Raw genomic sequence first — 15,619 nt, forward strand, 5'->3', positions numbered from 1 at the left:
AACATTTTGCCTGCTTAGCTTCTTTTTCCTGTATATTTTTGTTGGCCTTTGGACTCTGAGCACTTTACCACTGCTGACCATTGGTCAAGTGCAGGTGCTTTTCCTCTAAACATGTAGAAATTGGAGTATACATGATTGTCATATTTAATTTATTAAGCAAGTCCCTTGTACAGTGGTATACCATATACCCAGTGTCTGTAAAGTAAATGGCATTAGTGGTCCTGGAACACTGATTGTGCTTCCCACACCAGTAGCTTGTCAAACCTGTCTCAGGCCTGCCATTGCAGTGCATGTGAATGCTGTTTAATGCCACTTCGACTTGGCATTTAAAACTACTTGCCAAGACTTAAACTCCCCTTTTCTTACAAACAAGTTAACTCTAAGACTAGGTAGGCCCTAGGTTGCCCCAAGGGCATGGTGATCTGCAAGTAAAAGGTTGGACATGTGCTTATGTTTTGCGTGCCCTGGTAGTGACATCCAAAGTCCTTTTTCACTACTGTGAGGCCTACTCCTCTCATACACTAGCATTGAGAATTCCTAAATATACTTTAAAGCTGTAATTCCGGATAAAAAAGGAGTAGCTGCATCATGTTTTATATCTTTGGAATGGTAATAATAAATCCACTTTACTGGTAAAGTTGGATTTAACATTACGATTTTAGAAATGCCACTTTTAGAAAGTGAAAAAGAAACAATTGCCTATGCCTCCGGGCTAATTAAAGTACACACTGATTTATGTACAAGTAAACCACAATTTATTAGTTTACCCAAAAACAGTTAATATTTTCAATTTTTGCTCAATTTACAAAAAGGAGGAATTTCAAAAAGACAGAAATAAGGCCACTATCAACCTCATGTCTGAGCCATATACAGTTTCAAACAAACAGTGTATGTACATGTTCAGTGAAAAAACATATATTGGACATTATAACAACAGAAAAACTTTTACCAACATGTATTGGACATTATGACGAAAAAAGAAAACTTTTACCATAAGAGAAAATCACTATACATATATTTACAAAGCATGGACCAACAGATTTTACACATTTGAAAATGACTTAACCAACCATTATTACTGGGAAAGAAAAGCGTGTTTTCAAAGAAAAACGTATTTTCAAAACTGATTCAACTACCATAGCCTGAACAAGAAAAATCAATTAAATGTCAGGAGCAGTGCCCATTTCAGTATTAATAATGACGTGACAATAAAAGAGGGGGGGTTTTTTGCCGACGCGTTTCGAATCCTGAATTAAGGCTTGCAGGATTCTCATCAGGGCAGTGTGAATCTAGTCCATGGGAACTGTTTGAAAAGAAAAAAACATGATATTTTCAACGAGGGTCCTCAAGCCACTACTCTTCGACCAATACAAGTTACGGAATAATGTGTACCTTGTGCAAATCCTGCCCACAGTTATTCCTGCATTCCATGGGAATGTCGTCTAGGCTGTGAAGTTTACGCTGCAACAGAGTAAAGACTAAATCAAATCCAGCACGGTGGAAGGGGGGAACCTTATTGGGGCATCGTGATTGGGCTGGTATTGGTTACCTGCGTTCTACGTGGAATCGTTGCCAACCTGTGCAGTGTATTGAAACACTCGAAAATCTGTTCATTTATTTTCTGAAAATGAGTGGACAAAGCGTGATTTAGTAAATTGGTAAAATGGTGACATACTGATGCTGATTGTCCCAATAAGTAATTGACTTACTTCACCACCGGTCCGCGGTGGCCACAGAGGGGGGGTCTGGCTCCTATCCAAATGAAGCCGCCTAAGCGGTATCTAAGGGCGCTTGATATTCAGCTCTTTCAATTTCCTGGAACAATTAGACAAAGCACAAAGGCATAAGCTTCTACTTTGGTTGCACTTTCGTGCACCGCTAGTGGCGAGCCCACAAGAACTTCACTTACTTAGACGCTTGTCCGCGAAGGCCACAAAAGAGGTGGTTCTGTCTCTGGGGCCAAATTGCTCGCACAGTAAGACGTTGAGATAATCTATAAAAAAGCGGAACACGAGCGCGTTAAAGCGCTGTCATGTATTTCTTCAGTTTGCACTGGTTGTGATTCCAAACGCAAGCAGAATTCAATCTTACCACAAACTTGTAAAATTCCTCCACACGATCCGCTCGCTCTAGACCACCAGCCACAGCGTTGTGAGTGACCCTGGCAATCGCCAGTTTGGGTCATGTGATTCCACACGGCCAATCAGAATTGCACACAAATTATGCTGCATTCTGGGACCTGTATTTCCAGAATCGAGATGTCTATTTTTGGAAAAAAATTATAATGCATTCTGGGACATGGAGTTCTTTTACGCCCTGTTTATTTAGCTCAGACTATTTAGGCCCTTGTTGACGCTATCAAACTTCAGGATTAAGTATGCCTCCTTGCGCAACAGCATTGCGTCTACATCTTGATAGTGCTTAGGGTCAATCCATGCCAACGTGGTCCATTTAAAGTCATTCTCAGAATGGCCATTACTGGTGAAATGTTCCACCATTGGGGCGGTCAAGACTTTTTTCTTGAGACGGGATCGGTGCTGGGTGATCCGAACATTGATAGGCTGATTTGTTTTGCCTATATAAACTCTGTTGCAAGGGCAAACCACCGCATAGACGACATTGCGGGTTTTGCAATTCGTAAAGCATTCATGCTTCCATCTGATGCCATTATTCGTAAAAGTGTCGCCTTCTAGTGTGCTCGCACACGACACACAGTTGCCACATTTGTGGTGCCCGCATATTGGTTTCAGCTTCCACTGTGCAACGAGGTCACTCTTGGGTACTGGGATGTGACTGTCCGCTTTGATCAGTTGTTGCCCTATGCGCCTGTTCTTGCGCATAGCGAAGATGGGTTTAGAGAGGGGGTGCTCCAAGGTCTCAAGTAAATGCCAATTCTTCCGAATTATGTTCTTGAATTGGTTCGTATGTTGGCCAAATGTTGTAACACAAACTAATTGTTCCAAACCTTTCTTTTCTTTCTTTGTGAATAAAGTCTCTCTTGGAGTGAATTTGGCCCTGTTTCTCGAGTGTTTCAACAGTTTCTTTGGGTAGCCTCTCTCTGCCATCACTGTGGAAAATTAGTGCGTTTTGGTGAACATTATCTGCGCCATCTTGCCTCTTCCCCTGATGCCACACTTTTGTCGTGCGCGCCCGCCATTTTAAGATGCCCCGATCAGAACAAACCCTTTTGCATGCCGCTGGCCCCTGACATAGCCCTTTGCCTTCGCTAAGCCTGCACGCTGACCACCCCCTGCTTGCACCTGCCTTGAGTCATAAACCCCTCTTCGGCGCTGCTCTGCCCCAGGCCCTCATCCTGTTCCCAGCGCGACACCTCCCTGCTTTCCTTTCATGATCTCCGGCCCTTAGATGCAAACCCCCTTTTCCCCGTGTGCCCGTTTTGTCCTCCCCGTTCCCAAGCCGACACCCAGCTCTGCCGATACCATCCTTGCCCCTCCCCGTACAATAGAAAGCTTCCCCCATCAAAGAATCCCCAGGTTGATCAAAGCCCCCACCCCATGAGATCCGATCAAACTCCCCACATTCCGTGAATCGGCGGATTATCCAGCTGCGCGATGCTCATCACCTGTTGTGACTAGGGTGGGGACTTCAACTGTAAATGTGTGTGGGAACGGGCCCAAAGGGGAGTTCCGAGAATGTCTTTTCCGTACATCAAAGCTTTAACATGTATGTGTAATCTGCAATAAAGTCATAAATGTGGGTATAAGAGGCCAGGCCTCAGAAATACAGTTAGAGCACCTCAGAACGATACCTTCTGTCCGTTTCGTTGTGTTCTCCTCCGGAGAGAATAAAAAAACCTTGTTTCCTGCTTTCCAGTCTCCAGCGCCTGCCTCTTCATTGATTTAACTAACTAGAGGGTCACAGAGGCAATACCGCCGGGCAAATATCGATTGTCCCCGACCCAAACTGAACTTTTTACAATTGGCGTCCCAAGCGTGGGGCCCATCAGCGACTCGTGGATCCAGTGGGAGAGGTCCCGACGACAGAGTGAACGACTGCAACGATCGGGAGAGCTCTTGCCCAATAGACCCTCGTCTGGCAGCCGATCATCCGAACTTCACTAGTTCCGAACAGACCTCTCTCGAGTGATCTACGGTCCTGACTGGGAACCATCAGGAGTGCCGTGAGAAATACGAGAAAAAGAGGACGATCGGGCGCTGGATTCGGAAGACAAGAAACTGTCCACATGGTCCGGGTAAGGTCGTGTTGCCACGACAAGTTGCGAAAAAAAATTTGTTTTGATTGCTTGATTGTTCAAAATACTAGTATTGCTCTGTTTATTTTTATTTTGAGATTCACTGTCTGCAAACGGAGAAGCAACAGGCTCTCTCTCCCTTTGCAAGCAGTGGAGGATAGGTAGGGTAGCAGCCGTGCTTGTTCTTTTTCTCCCCCACTCAATAATTGCTTGAAACTGAACTGTTGTTCACAAAACTATTGTTTCCTGGAGATTCCCTGTCTGCAAGCAGGGAAGAGACCACCCTTTTTGCAGATAGTGAAAAGGGTAGGTAACGCAGATCTTTGCGGACCTACTCATTCTCCCCATTGTTATTTATTGGTCGTTTGGTTTTATATTTTTTTTTGATCCATGAGGTATTCACTACCTGCAAACAACGTAGAATAGAAATATTCTGTCTAGTCTTTGCACCTAGTGATAAGATAGGCAGTGCTGACTTTTTAGTCCCTCGTTACGAGCCGTCATGTCTGTCTTCTCCCCACTGATAAATAGCCTGTTTAGCCCGTACCGGGTGTTAGAGGTGGACCATATAGCTCCACTAGAAGGCACCCCTAAAAAGGACATGTTCATAAACTATGGGTTAGTCACCATAGCTTATAATAAATTATGGCACAGGTATACCGAAGATAGCCAAGACAAACAGTGGCCACTGGCAGGATCCTTTGACCTTGATAAAATAGAAACGTTAGAAATAGCCCTTCGAAATAATAAGACGACGCCAATTATGCTCGACAGTCTCGGTATGTGGCGCAGAGAGGCTACGAAACGACAGAGAAAAGACGAGGATAAACCAAGTAGGGAAATATACCGACAGGACAACCCCAGGACACCGCTACCCACAACTTATCCCCCGACACTATGCAAAGGACGACCAGACTTAGGGTCAGACCAATGCGCTTTTTGTAGGTATGTCGGACACTGGAAAGCCCAATGCCCGACTCTACTGAGCGTGAGTAAAGGCAAAGGGCCGACAAGAACGACAGACCGACAGTACGAGAAAAGGCGCGAGACAGAGAAGAACCCGACTTACATAGACAGACCAGACAGAACCACCACGTTTGATTATGCCCGATGGCACAGATTTCGCCAGGAAAATCTCAGCGGCATGCTCAAGTTCTCCTAGGTCGGGCAATGTCAAGACGGGAACCCAGCCTCGTTTAAAATTCACAGACGGAAAGAGATAATTATGACCAATAACTGTTTTTATATTTGTCTTGGGTCTTTGTATGTCGTACTTGTACTGTCCCCCGTCTGAGTTTGTGTGTATGTAATGTACAAATCTGCGTCATCCCTCTACACGTGTTTCCGTGTTACTCGACCTCTGTTAGCAGAAACTTAGCATAAAAGCAACCTGGAAAGAAAGAAATGGTAAAACAAAATCCGTAGACCATTAATAAACTTGAACTTTTAATTTAACACAACAAACAAGGAATAATAACGATAAACTGTAGAAAATGAAAGTCAAACAGAACATTCGCCCCCCCCCATTCTGGAACCTTCCAAAGTAGGGCAGGGTTACGGCTACGCCCAACCAACGGCAACCCATATAAGGCGAGCCCCGCCGCCAACTCTTGGTCAGGAAATCTTAACGTATGGGGGAGCCGGAGGAGAGGCAGGAGCCCGCAGCCTGGGCATTTGCAGGTAGTCCCGCCACATGTCTCCTTGGCCGGCCGCAACGGGCCTGGAAAGACTAAGGTAGTCCCGCCACATGTCCAGAGGAGAACGAGGCACCTCTTCCTTTTCTCTTCCGTCACAGCCGCAGCAGTCCTGGACGGCGGGATGTCCTGCACGTACCTCCACAACAATTTGTCCAAGTTGGGCTGGGAGGGAGAGGCGACGCGGACGAGCCTCTCCCACCTCCACCGGTAGGAGGTTTCCCAGCCCCCAGCCCGACGCCGAACATCCCCAGTCAGGCGATGGTGCCCATACTTTCACAGCACCGAACACACCATGGTGGCACCCCAGTACTTGCGCAGCACCGAACGTACAATGGTGGCACCCCAGTATTTGCGCAGCACCGAACGTACAATGGTGGCGCTTGGGGAACACCGGACGTGGAGAGGCCTTCATGCGGGGCGATGAAAAGGAGCGGCATGGAGTGCACCGGGAGAAGGAGACGATGTGAACGAGTCTCCCTCGCCCCCCCAGGTGGGGGCATCACAGCTGCACCCCAGCTGAACGTCCCGCTCTCACAAAACAGGGACCTCTTCCTTTCACTCCGAAGGGTCTCTTCCATTCTTGCAAACTCGACGAGAGTGGCCCCTGTAGGGCCTCAAAATGGCGTCTGGATCCGCTGGAAGGCGGGCCCCGGCCACTAGAGTAACTTTGGCCAGCCGTATAACTCGAACATTTGTCCCATGGAGCACGAGCCCCCATCTCCGACAGCATCTCCGCAGCCTTGAAGATCATACAAAGGTCCCCGGCGGAACCTTCGGCCTTTGCAGGTTTCCGGTAAGGGACGGCTGCCTTGATCGCCAACGAAACAAACATGACATTGCCACACCTTCTGTTAGCGTGAATTCTAGAACTGCCGAAAAGGACTCTGGTCCAAACTGCCAGTAATGGAAACATTTCCCCCTGATGCTGCTTCCGGACTGTGCCGGCCCCGCCCAAAATGGCGCTGGTATCAATCGGAACTTACGAACACCTCGTGGTGTTCCTTCGCACTAATATAAACTTGATGTTCTGAGATTTTATATGATCCTTTGTACACTTGGCTAGAAAAGACGAAGAGAACTCACTCGACGAATAGTGTGAAAAGATCCCCGTTACAAATGTTGATTACGAATGTACAATGTATTATATTTTTATAACTGATGTAAACCCCATTTACGACGCACACGTACGGTATGCATATAGGAAATCTGATTACAACTGTTATGATTATGCTTCTAAATTATGAAAATATATGCCCCCGAACCCCCAGCCAATTAATAGACGTTTTAGTCTCTTACAAATGAATGAGTAAAACTTTCCGATGTTTTTATTGTTGCAAACGACACCCCCCACTGTACGCACTTTAGCCATTGCCACGACCGACCAAATACGACCGCACCCTCATAATCCATATGCTGAAATGATTTTGCAAAATAAAGTCTTTGAAACTATGGACGGGTATTGCATGCTTTATTTTAAAACAATATGGGATGGGTGGGAAAGTTCTTTTTCTGTGCACCCTACTCTGCTCTCTCTTTAAGGTTAAAGGAAGATGGTTGCCCAGCCCTGGAGGACGGATCGGATCGACAACACGACACTCCGCCTTCAAAGTACGCGACTGACTCATGAACTCTCGCGTAGAGGAAGACCTTGACTTCCAAGGATGGGTAAAACGAATGGTGTAAATGAGGGAATGTAAAAGGAGGGTGAAATGAAATAATGTAAATATTATAAAGTACAACGTTCCAAAGTAGCAGGGACCCAAGAACCGAAGAACTTTAGAACGCCACGGCGTTGAAAGAGGTTTAAGGATCCCGATAGTGAGATATATCCTTTGACTAGATACCTCGCACTAGGCACCTCTGGTTTCCTTTTTATGTTTCCCCGCACACGCCCTACATGAACACACTACCCCCCCCTCGACTCCGGAAACCATATCCCCGGGGACCCTGCCCCAAGGAGGAAAGACGAGTAAGAGGTAAGTAAAGGACTTATGAATCCATGTATTTGAATGCGCGCGAATGCTGTCTCCCCCACCCCCCCCCCCCCTTTTTTCCTCCCTCTGCAGGTTACATCAGAGATTACAGCCAAGGTGTGGCGAAGATCTGAGACCTTGCCATATCTAAATACACGAAACGGACTAGCGCCGCAGGGTGGTGTCTAAGCACGCCTGCAAACTACTCACGTATCGAACAAACCCGAAAAATTAGCACAACCTGATAAAAAGTGATCACCCTTAAACCAGACCGGACGAATGAACCCATGTCACGTATGATGTGAAACTATGAGGGAATGTGTGTGTGTGTGACTGAGGCGTTGGCCCAACTGGTCGAAGGACCGAGAATGCGAGAAAGTGCGACAACATGGTACCTCCTTTTTTTCTTTCCTTTTTCTCGAGGCACGTCCCCTCTACCATGTCTAATGCTCAAACTGCATGATTACAAGATTCTAACGCAGACTCGTGAATGCCCTTTACTGTGTAATGCACTAAATAGCCTTTCTTGAATACACTGCCACCCTCTCTGTTGCACGTGTACTATTTAGCCTGCCGTTGCACTCTCTCTCTCTCTCTTTCTCTTTCTCTCTCTCTCTCTCTCTCTCTCTCTCTCTCTCTCTCTCTCTCCCTCTCTCTCTCTCTCTCTCTCTCTCTCTATTTTTTTTTTTTTCACTACCACTCTTCCGAGTGGTTAGCCCCGAAATTGGCAGATTGCCACCCCTAGCACACCACCTAATTGGCTTCAAATACCGTCAGTATTTGCACAAACGCTTGTCTTTAATACAATCACCCTGAGGCCGCGTCATTACCTCTCCTTTTCCGCTAGAAGTCAATGAACCCAGGTTGGGCCGTAAGGGAAAGGACAGGTAAGACGACAGAGGTTCCCTAATCTGACCCGAAATAAGGGAACTACATGTCAAACGGCTCCTATAGTATAAAACAAGGACCTCAGAATACGCGACCCCCCCCTCCCCGAATTGTCGCAATACCCAAACCGGAAAAGTGACCACCCCCGTTACCTCCCCTGTCTATGTCCCTGGTTGTTTCCCATAAAACCCCTGTCCTTCCTAGTTAAGTAACCGGGCTGTAAAAGGTTACGTAGGACCCAGAATGATGTTTTACAAGGTTAACAGACTAGACCAAGGTAAAGAAATCATCAAAATGAACCCCGCATTAGTTGAAAAACAGGATGCACCGATAGAAAGGAAATGTTTAGCCATGTTCGTCTCTCAGCAAAATACCTGTGTAGTACCATGTTGACGACTCACTGTACCCTTTTGTAAATGTAAAACTCTAGAGAACGGCATATCTTTGCCAGATTTGTCTCCCGAAGGTGGGTTACCATCAGATGAACTGTCATGCCTGTAATAAATAATTATGAAGGAAAGTCATAATAAATCCAACAGGTCCGTCACCGGTCATTCATATGCCAGTTGTGAACATTAAATATAACGGACATTTTCATTCTTTGCCTGGAGCTGGGAGAGAAATAGACTTTTTGATTATCTCCATCTGCAAATTTTCTAAAGACTGTCTTTTCAAACTTGTTTAAGGGTACTGCTGTTGGAGGAGAGAAGGACCGGATGTGGGAGCACGAGGCCTGACTGCAGACTAAGGAACACCTGCGACATTAGCCAAGGCGAGACCACGACTGAAAGGAGCTGCAGGACGAGGCACTGTTTTCGACAGCATGAAAAGAAAGGGGTCGACCTGATGCCCCTGCTCGACGTCCAGTGCCTGTCGACAAGTCCCCGCTCTCTGAATTCCGTCACACGCCCGCCTATTTGAAGTCTCTCGTTCCCCTAGTTTGTTCCCAATTTGGCCTTGCTCCATCCCCCTTTTTCCTCTGACCTACCCTATGGACTGTTTTGAACGCTCTTCTTCCATCGGAACTTTCTGACAATCACCTCAAAGGACACAGGGCGAAAAGGACCTTTCCGACCAGAAACGCGAGGAAAGGGTCGTGCCCTGCAACGCAGAACTTAGAACAGAGCTGGACTTGTAGCTCCACCGCCGGTGCTCAACAGCGCCAACGAAAGACCACAAAGAACAATGAGAACTCATAAAACTTCGAACATTTGACATCCTCAACCACCGTTTTGCTACGCCTCATTTCTCTCCCAGCCGCCATTGTATTGATCCTGCTCCAATCCGAATCTGAAATATGTATTAACCTGCCAGTTCACGTTATGATATGTACTTGCTGCTCGCCGTTTTTGTATTTCATTCCTATGACTTTCCTGCTGAACAAATTTATCAAAGTTTATCAAATAGGTGCACCTCCTAAAAACTAGAAACCTCAAAATGTATTGTTTACAACTCTTTTTCATCTAGGGTTCCTACCGTTTTCTTTCTCATGCTCACCACAGTAGAACCGAATAGAAAATGAACCAGCAAGATGTCTTGAATATGTTAAAGGGAGGACTGTGGAAAATTAGTGCGTTTTGGTGAACATTATCTGCGCCATCTTGCCTCTTCCCCTGATGCCACACTTTTGTCGTGCGCGCCCGCCATTTTAAGATGCCCCGATCAGAACAAACCCTTTTGCATGCCGCTGGCCCCTGACATAGCCCTTTGCCTTCGCTAAGCCTGCACGCTGACCACCCCCTGCTTGCACCTGCCTTGAGTCATAAACCCCTCTTCGGCGCTGCTCTGCCCCAGGCCCTCATCCTGTTCCCAGCGCGACACCTCCCTGCTTTCCTTTCATGATCTCCGGCCCTTAGATGCAAACCCCCTTTTCCCCGTGTGCCCGTTTTGTCCTCCCCGTTCCCAAGCCGACACCCAGCTCTGCCGATACCATCCTTGCCCCTCCCCGTACAATAGAAAGCTTCCCCCATCAAAGAATCCCCAGGTTGATCAAAGCCCCCACCCCATGAGATCCGATCAAACTCCCCACATTCCGTGAATCGGCGGATTATCCAGCTGCGCGATGCTCATCACCTGTTGTGACTAGGGTGGGGACTTCAACTGTAAATGTGTGTGGGAACGGGCCCAAAGGGGAGTTCCGAGAATGTCTTTTCCGTACATCAAAGCTTTAACATGTATGTGTAATCTGCAATAAAGTCATAAATGTGGGTATAAGAGGCCAGGCCTCAGAAATACAGTTAGAGCACCTCAGAACGATACCTTCTGTCCGTTTCGTTGTGTTCTCCTCCGGAGAGAATAAAAAAACCTTGTTTCCTGCTTTCCAGTCTCCAGCGCCTGCCTCTTCATTGATTTAACTAACTAGAGGGTCACAGAGGCAATACCGCCGGGCAAATATCGATTGTCCCCGACCCAAACTGAACTTTTTACATCTCACTGCAAAATCTTGCAGCGTGGCAGTCAAAATCGCATACATTAGTGCAATTTCGCCTGATCCTCAATAATTGCCCATAGGGCAGGTTGTTTTTTAATGATTGGGGATGCGAACTAGTGTAGTGCAGAATTGTATTCCGATCGGTTTCCTTCTTATGCAAGGAGGTTGTCAACCTAGCCTCACTGGTGCCTACAGTGACGTCAAGGAAAGTCATTTCTTTTGGACTATGATTGAGCGTGAATTGGATGTCTGGGTGCCTAGAGTTCAACCATAAGTGGAACTGCTCGAGTTCCGCCTGGCTCCCCTGCCACAGGAGCCAGACGTCATCGATATATCTCAGCCACTGAATGATATGGCATGAGAAGGGGTTGGCATTCAGGACAAATCTCTCCTCATATTGTGCCATATAAAGCACTGCCAGCTCCGGTAAAGTTGGATTTAACATTACGATTTTAGAAATGCCACTTTTAGAAAGTGGACATTTCTCTACCCTTACTGCTCTGGGTGCCTTGCAGCCTGCCTCCCATATACATCTGTGGCGGGCAACAGCTACACTTTAACCCAAAATGACTCCAAGAGCTTGCTCCCTGTTCTGAAGTCTCAGGCCCATCAAAGACTTCCTTCAACTCTGCAAGAGCACAGGGCTCTGGCATCTGTGAGTCCTACCCTGTTAAGTGATGCAAATCCAGTCCTTTTTTCATTGACAGGTGATTTCTGCTGTGCTGATCCATCTAAACCGACTTATCGATGACTTTGCGCTGACCGTAACTAAAGCATTGCCCTTAGATGCTGACACAGTAGCTGATCGACAACATCACTTAGATGGACTGCGCCGCTAGATGATGCAGCATCACCTGCATCGTAAAGGGGTTAATCGGCAAAGCCTTCTACTACGTGGAGCGCATCCACAGGACATAGGGGGTGCATCACCTACTACTCCTTGATAGTCTTCCACGTAGATTCTTCCTCCATTCAAGGTACTTTTTCAGTGAGACCTTTGAGAGTCCTGTATCTGGACTGCCCTCCACTTAGGTCAGCCTGAACTGTTTTTACCCCAGTCTAGCGCGCCCAGATGTACCCGGTTGGCACTTCATGACTAAGCACTATAATTAGATTTTTTTAAATTTATTTTATTTTATTTTTTTGGTTAAAAACTTTTATTGAGCAACAAAATCATGTGTACAGAGATGGGCCCACAACCGCACGGGCCGGCGCTAAGATCGGAGCATAATATGAGACAAAACAGTAGGCGCCACTCCGGCGGTCAGGCACAAACTGGACACAAAATGTCGCCCACAATATGGAACAGGAGAGGTTAATTTTCTTATTTTAAAACACACCAAAACGACAAACATAAACACCAAGGCGGAGGAATAATACACATAGAGTCAGCCCTGGAGGGGTGGGAAACCCACTAATCAGGAACACGAAGTCACAATCAGTAGGACAAGTTAAGGCGGGGGGACAGCGGGGAGGCCAATCAAGCCAAAGGACAGTACGTGAAATTTCAGGAACATCAATCTAGGGTGATAAGAGAACATCAGAGGCCTCCACCAAGGGAGGAGCACAAATGTCTCCGCGATAGGCGTTCCACTGACACCAGATCTTCGTCCATGCCCTAGGTCTGCCCCTAGCCGTGTAGACCGTTTTTTCGCGGAGCATAGACCAGTCCATGTTTTCTTCCCACACAGAGACAGTGGGGGGCCTGTGGGAGCCCCAATGTTGCGCTATGTCTCGCTTCGCAACCATATACCCCAGGGTCACCCATCTGGTCTGGGCCACCGAACAGTCGGTAGGTTCCCACACGTTCAACAAGCATCTCCGGGCCTCCGGCACCAGTGCAACTCCAGTCACGTCAGCCATCACCGCAAGCACCGCAGTCCAATAGGCAGCCACCCTCGGACACTCCCAAATAATGTGAAGGAACGTAGCACTCATCCCACACCCACGCTTGCATAGGCCATCCGGGGAAAAACCCATCGCAACCAAACGGGGACCAGTAACATACACCCGGTGGAGGATCTTGAGCTGAACCAGACGGAGACGGGCAGGAATGGCAACCTCTTTCGGAGAAGATAACGCCGATTGCCAATCCTCATCATCTAATTCCAGCCCGTCGCCGACCCACGCTTCTCTAAGTCGAACGAGCAAGTCAGCGCGATTGTGAATCAGCTTCTTATAAATCAAGGAGATGGTGCTATCAGGGAGATCGCCATCCAGTATACGATCTTCGAGGGGGGAGGACTCAGGGACGGCGGCACCGGAAGCCAGAACCGAGGTGAGGGCATGACGAACCTGTAAATATCTAAAAAATTCCCTATCACTCAGGTCATAATCATTTCGAAGGGCCTCGAAGGACTTCACCGCCCCATTCGCACACACGTCACCCACTCTACAAATTCCAATCATGTCCCAACGATCAAACCCTTTCGTAGTCCAAAGACATCCCAGACGCTCAGATGCAAAAAGCGGAGTAGCCAGCGTCACTCGGTCATCCCACCCCAGGCTCACATTCGCAGCGCGCCACACACTAACAGCAATCCTGGTTGGTCCCGTAAGGCGGAGCCCAGCCGACCTGGAGTAAAGCGCTCTATTAAAGTTACCACCCGGCAGTTGGAGTCTGTCCATTGCAAAGGCCGGATCCGGACCCGGGGAGTACATCGAGTGGTTAATGGCAGACAGCTGCGTAGCCCAATAATATCTCCTGATATCAGGAAGCGCTATGCCCCCGTCATACACTATAATTTGATTTAATCTTTAAAAATTCATAACTCTAGGTCTAGTCTTTGGATTTTTGTTGTTTTTGTGTTGTTTTCAGGGTGTTACTCTGTGTGCATGTTGCACAAATACTTTACACATTGCCTCTTTTGATAAGCCTGACTGCTCTGTGCCAAGCTACTAGAAGTTGAGCACATGTTATCTTTAAGGATGTATCTAGCTTACCCGGTCTAGATTTGTGGTCCCTACTTGGACAGGGTGCATACCTTTGCCAACCACAAACACCAATTCTAACAGGGTCTCTGGTGGGATTGTGAAAATTAGAAAGGGGTAGGCGATCTAACTAAATACTCAACTATGCACATCAGTCATTGTAGGGAGAAGTGTCAGTGGAGAGGCTAGTCTTAACAGTTTAAATCACATGGCTACGAACTTAGGAATGGGTCTTGTTGGAGAGGACAGTTTCTCCACACACCTACTAAGCATGCCAGTTGCCCTGGCAAGGGGTGTCAGCGGAGAAGTCACTGCCTCCCCTCACTCACCTATGCTCACCAGTTATTCAAGACAGAGGTATCAGTACCTCCCACACCAGTCACCCTGGGCAGATGTCGGAGTCGAGAGGCCATCTCTCCCTACAGCCTTGAATGCATGTCCGTCATCCTGGGGAGAGGTCCCAGCTGAGAGGCCAGTCTCTTCCTTCACCCTACTATGCACATCTGTTCCTCTGTGGAGAGATCTCAGAGGAGAAGTGACTCACTCCCCACAACCTACTACACACACTCATCAGCTTGGCTGAAGGCAGTGTGCGGTTGGCATCCTGTGTGTGCGTTGGCCACCTGGCATGCAGCCAACCCCCTGCTGTGCAGCGGGAAGGGCATTGGGCTTTATATACAGTAACAAAATATTAAGTCATGTTAAAAACCTAGAATTTTAAATGCTAAAGTAACGTTATAGTTAGGTTAAATGTTCAGTAACAACGTTTTAGACAGAAATTCACCAATTGTAGTTATCTCAAATAACTAATTTGCACACTCAACAAGCACTGCTAATTACCCCACATCATACATCACTCATGACTTCTACTATGACATCATTGGTAATATCACTGCAACATTTGCAATTAACTTATTGAAGAGAAATATATGCATGGTGAATTGGTGGGTTTTTGTGTGTTTAAAAACGTTAATTTGTTACTGAACATTCCACTTAACTATAACATTAATTAATTAACCTTTGGGGGGTTTTCAGTGACTATATATATATGTATGTGTAGGTTTAAGATTGTGTGTCTTCTACAAAGCAGAGCACTGGATAGTCAATTATTTTGTGTTTCACACTGTTATACTGTTTCTGAAGGTCTAAACCTCATCACCTCCTTGACCAAGCCTTAAGAATGCTCTACCCAGTTTCAAAAGAGTCCAGTGCTATATGGGAGTACTAACATGAGAATTATATTTGAGGTCCCGTAGTGCAGTGGACCCAGTGGTAAACAACTCTAGCTTTCACAAGTGGAGCCCAGAACCACTGACTGCACTGGGGTCACCTAAACCATGTTGCACATCAATTGTGCTAAAAACAAAATACTTCTGCTAGCATTACATGCAAAGTAATCCTTCCACCAGCATTTGTTTTCTCCCTATCAACTACAAGAGTTAGTCATCCTGCACGCTTTCTTTAAATTCTTTCTACTAGATCACTC

General features: G+C 46.8%; 1 long non-coding RNA gene across 1 annotated transcript; it reads right to left on the minus strand.

Annotated features, from left to right (window-relative positions):
* Positions 1-732: 732 nt before the first annotated feature.
* LOC144811538 (uncharacterized) lies at positions 733-15,124 on the minus strand. The gene is made up of 2 exons (XR_013606906.1): positions 11,199-15,124; positions 733-3,067 (listed from the first exon to the last, which is right to left on the minus strand). It is a non-coding gene; the product is annotated as an uncharacterized LOC144811538 (long non-coding RNA).
* Between the last annotated feature and the right edge of the window lie 495 nt (positions 15,125-15,619).

Source organism: Lissotriton helveticus, chromosome 1_1, assembly GCF_964261635.1.
Source record: "Lissotriton helveticus chromosome 1_1, aLisHel1.1, whole genome shotgun sequence".
NCBI lineage: Eukaryota > Metazoa > Chordata > Amphibia > Caudata > Salamandridae > Lissotriton > Lissotriton helveticus.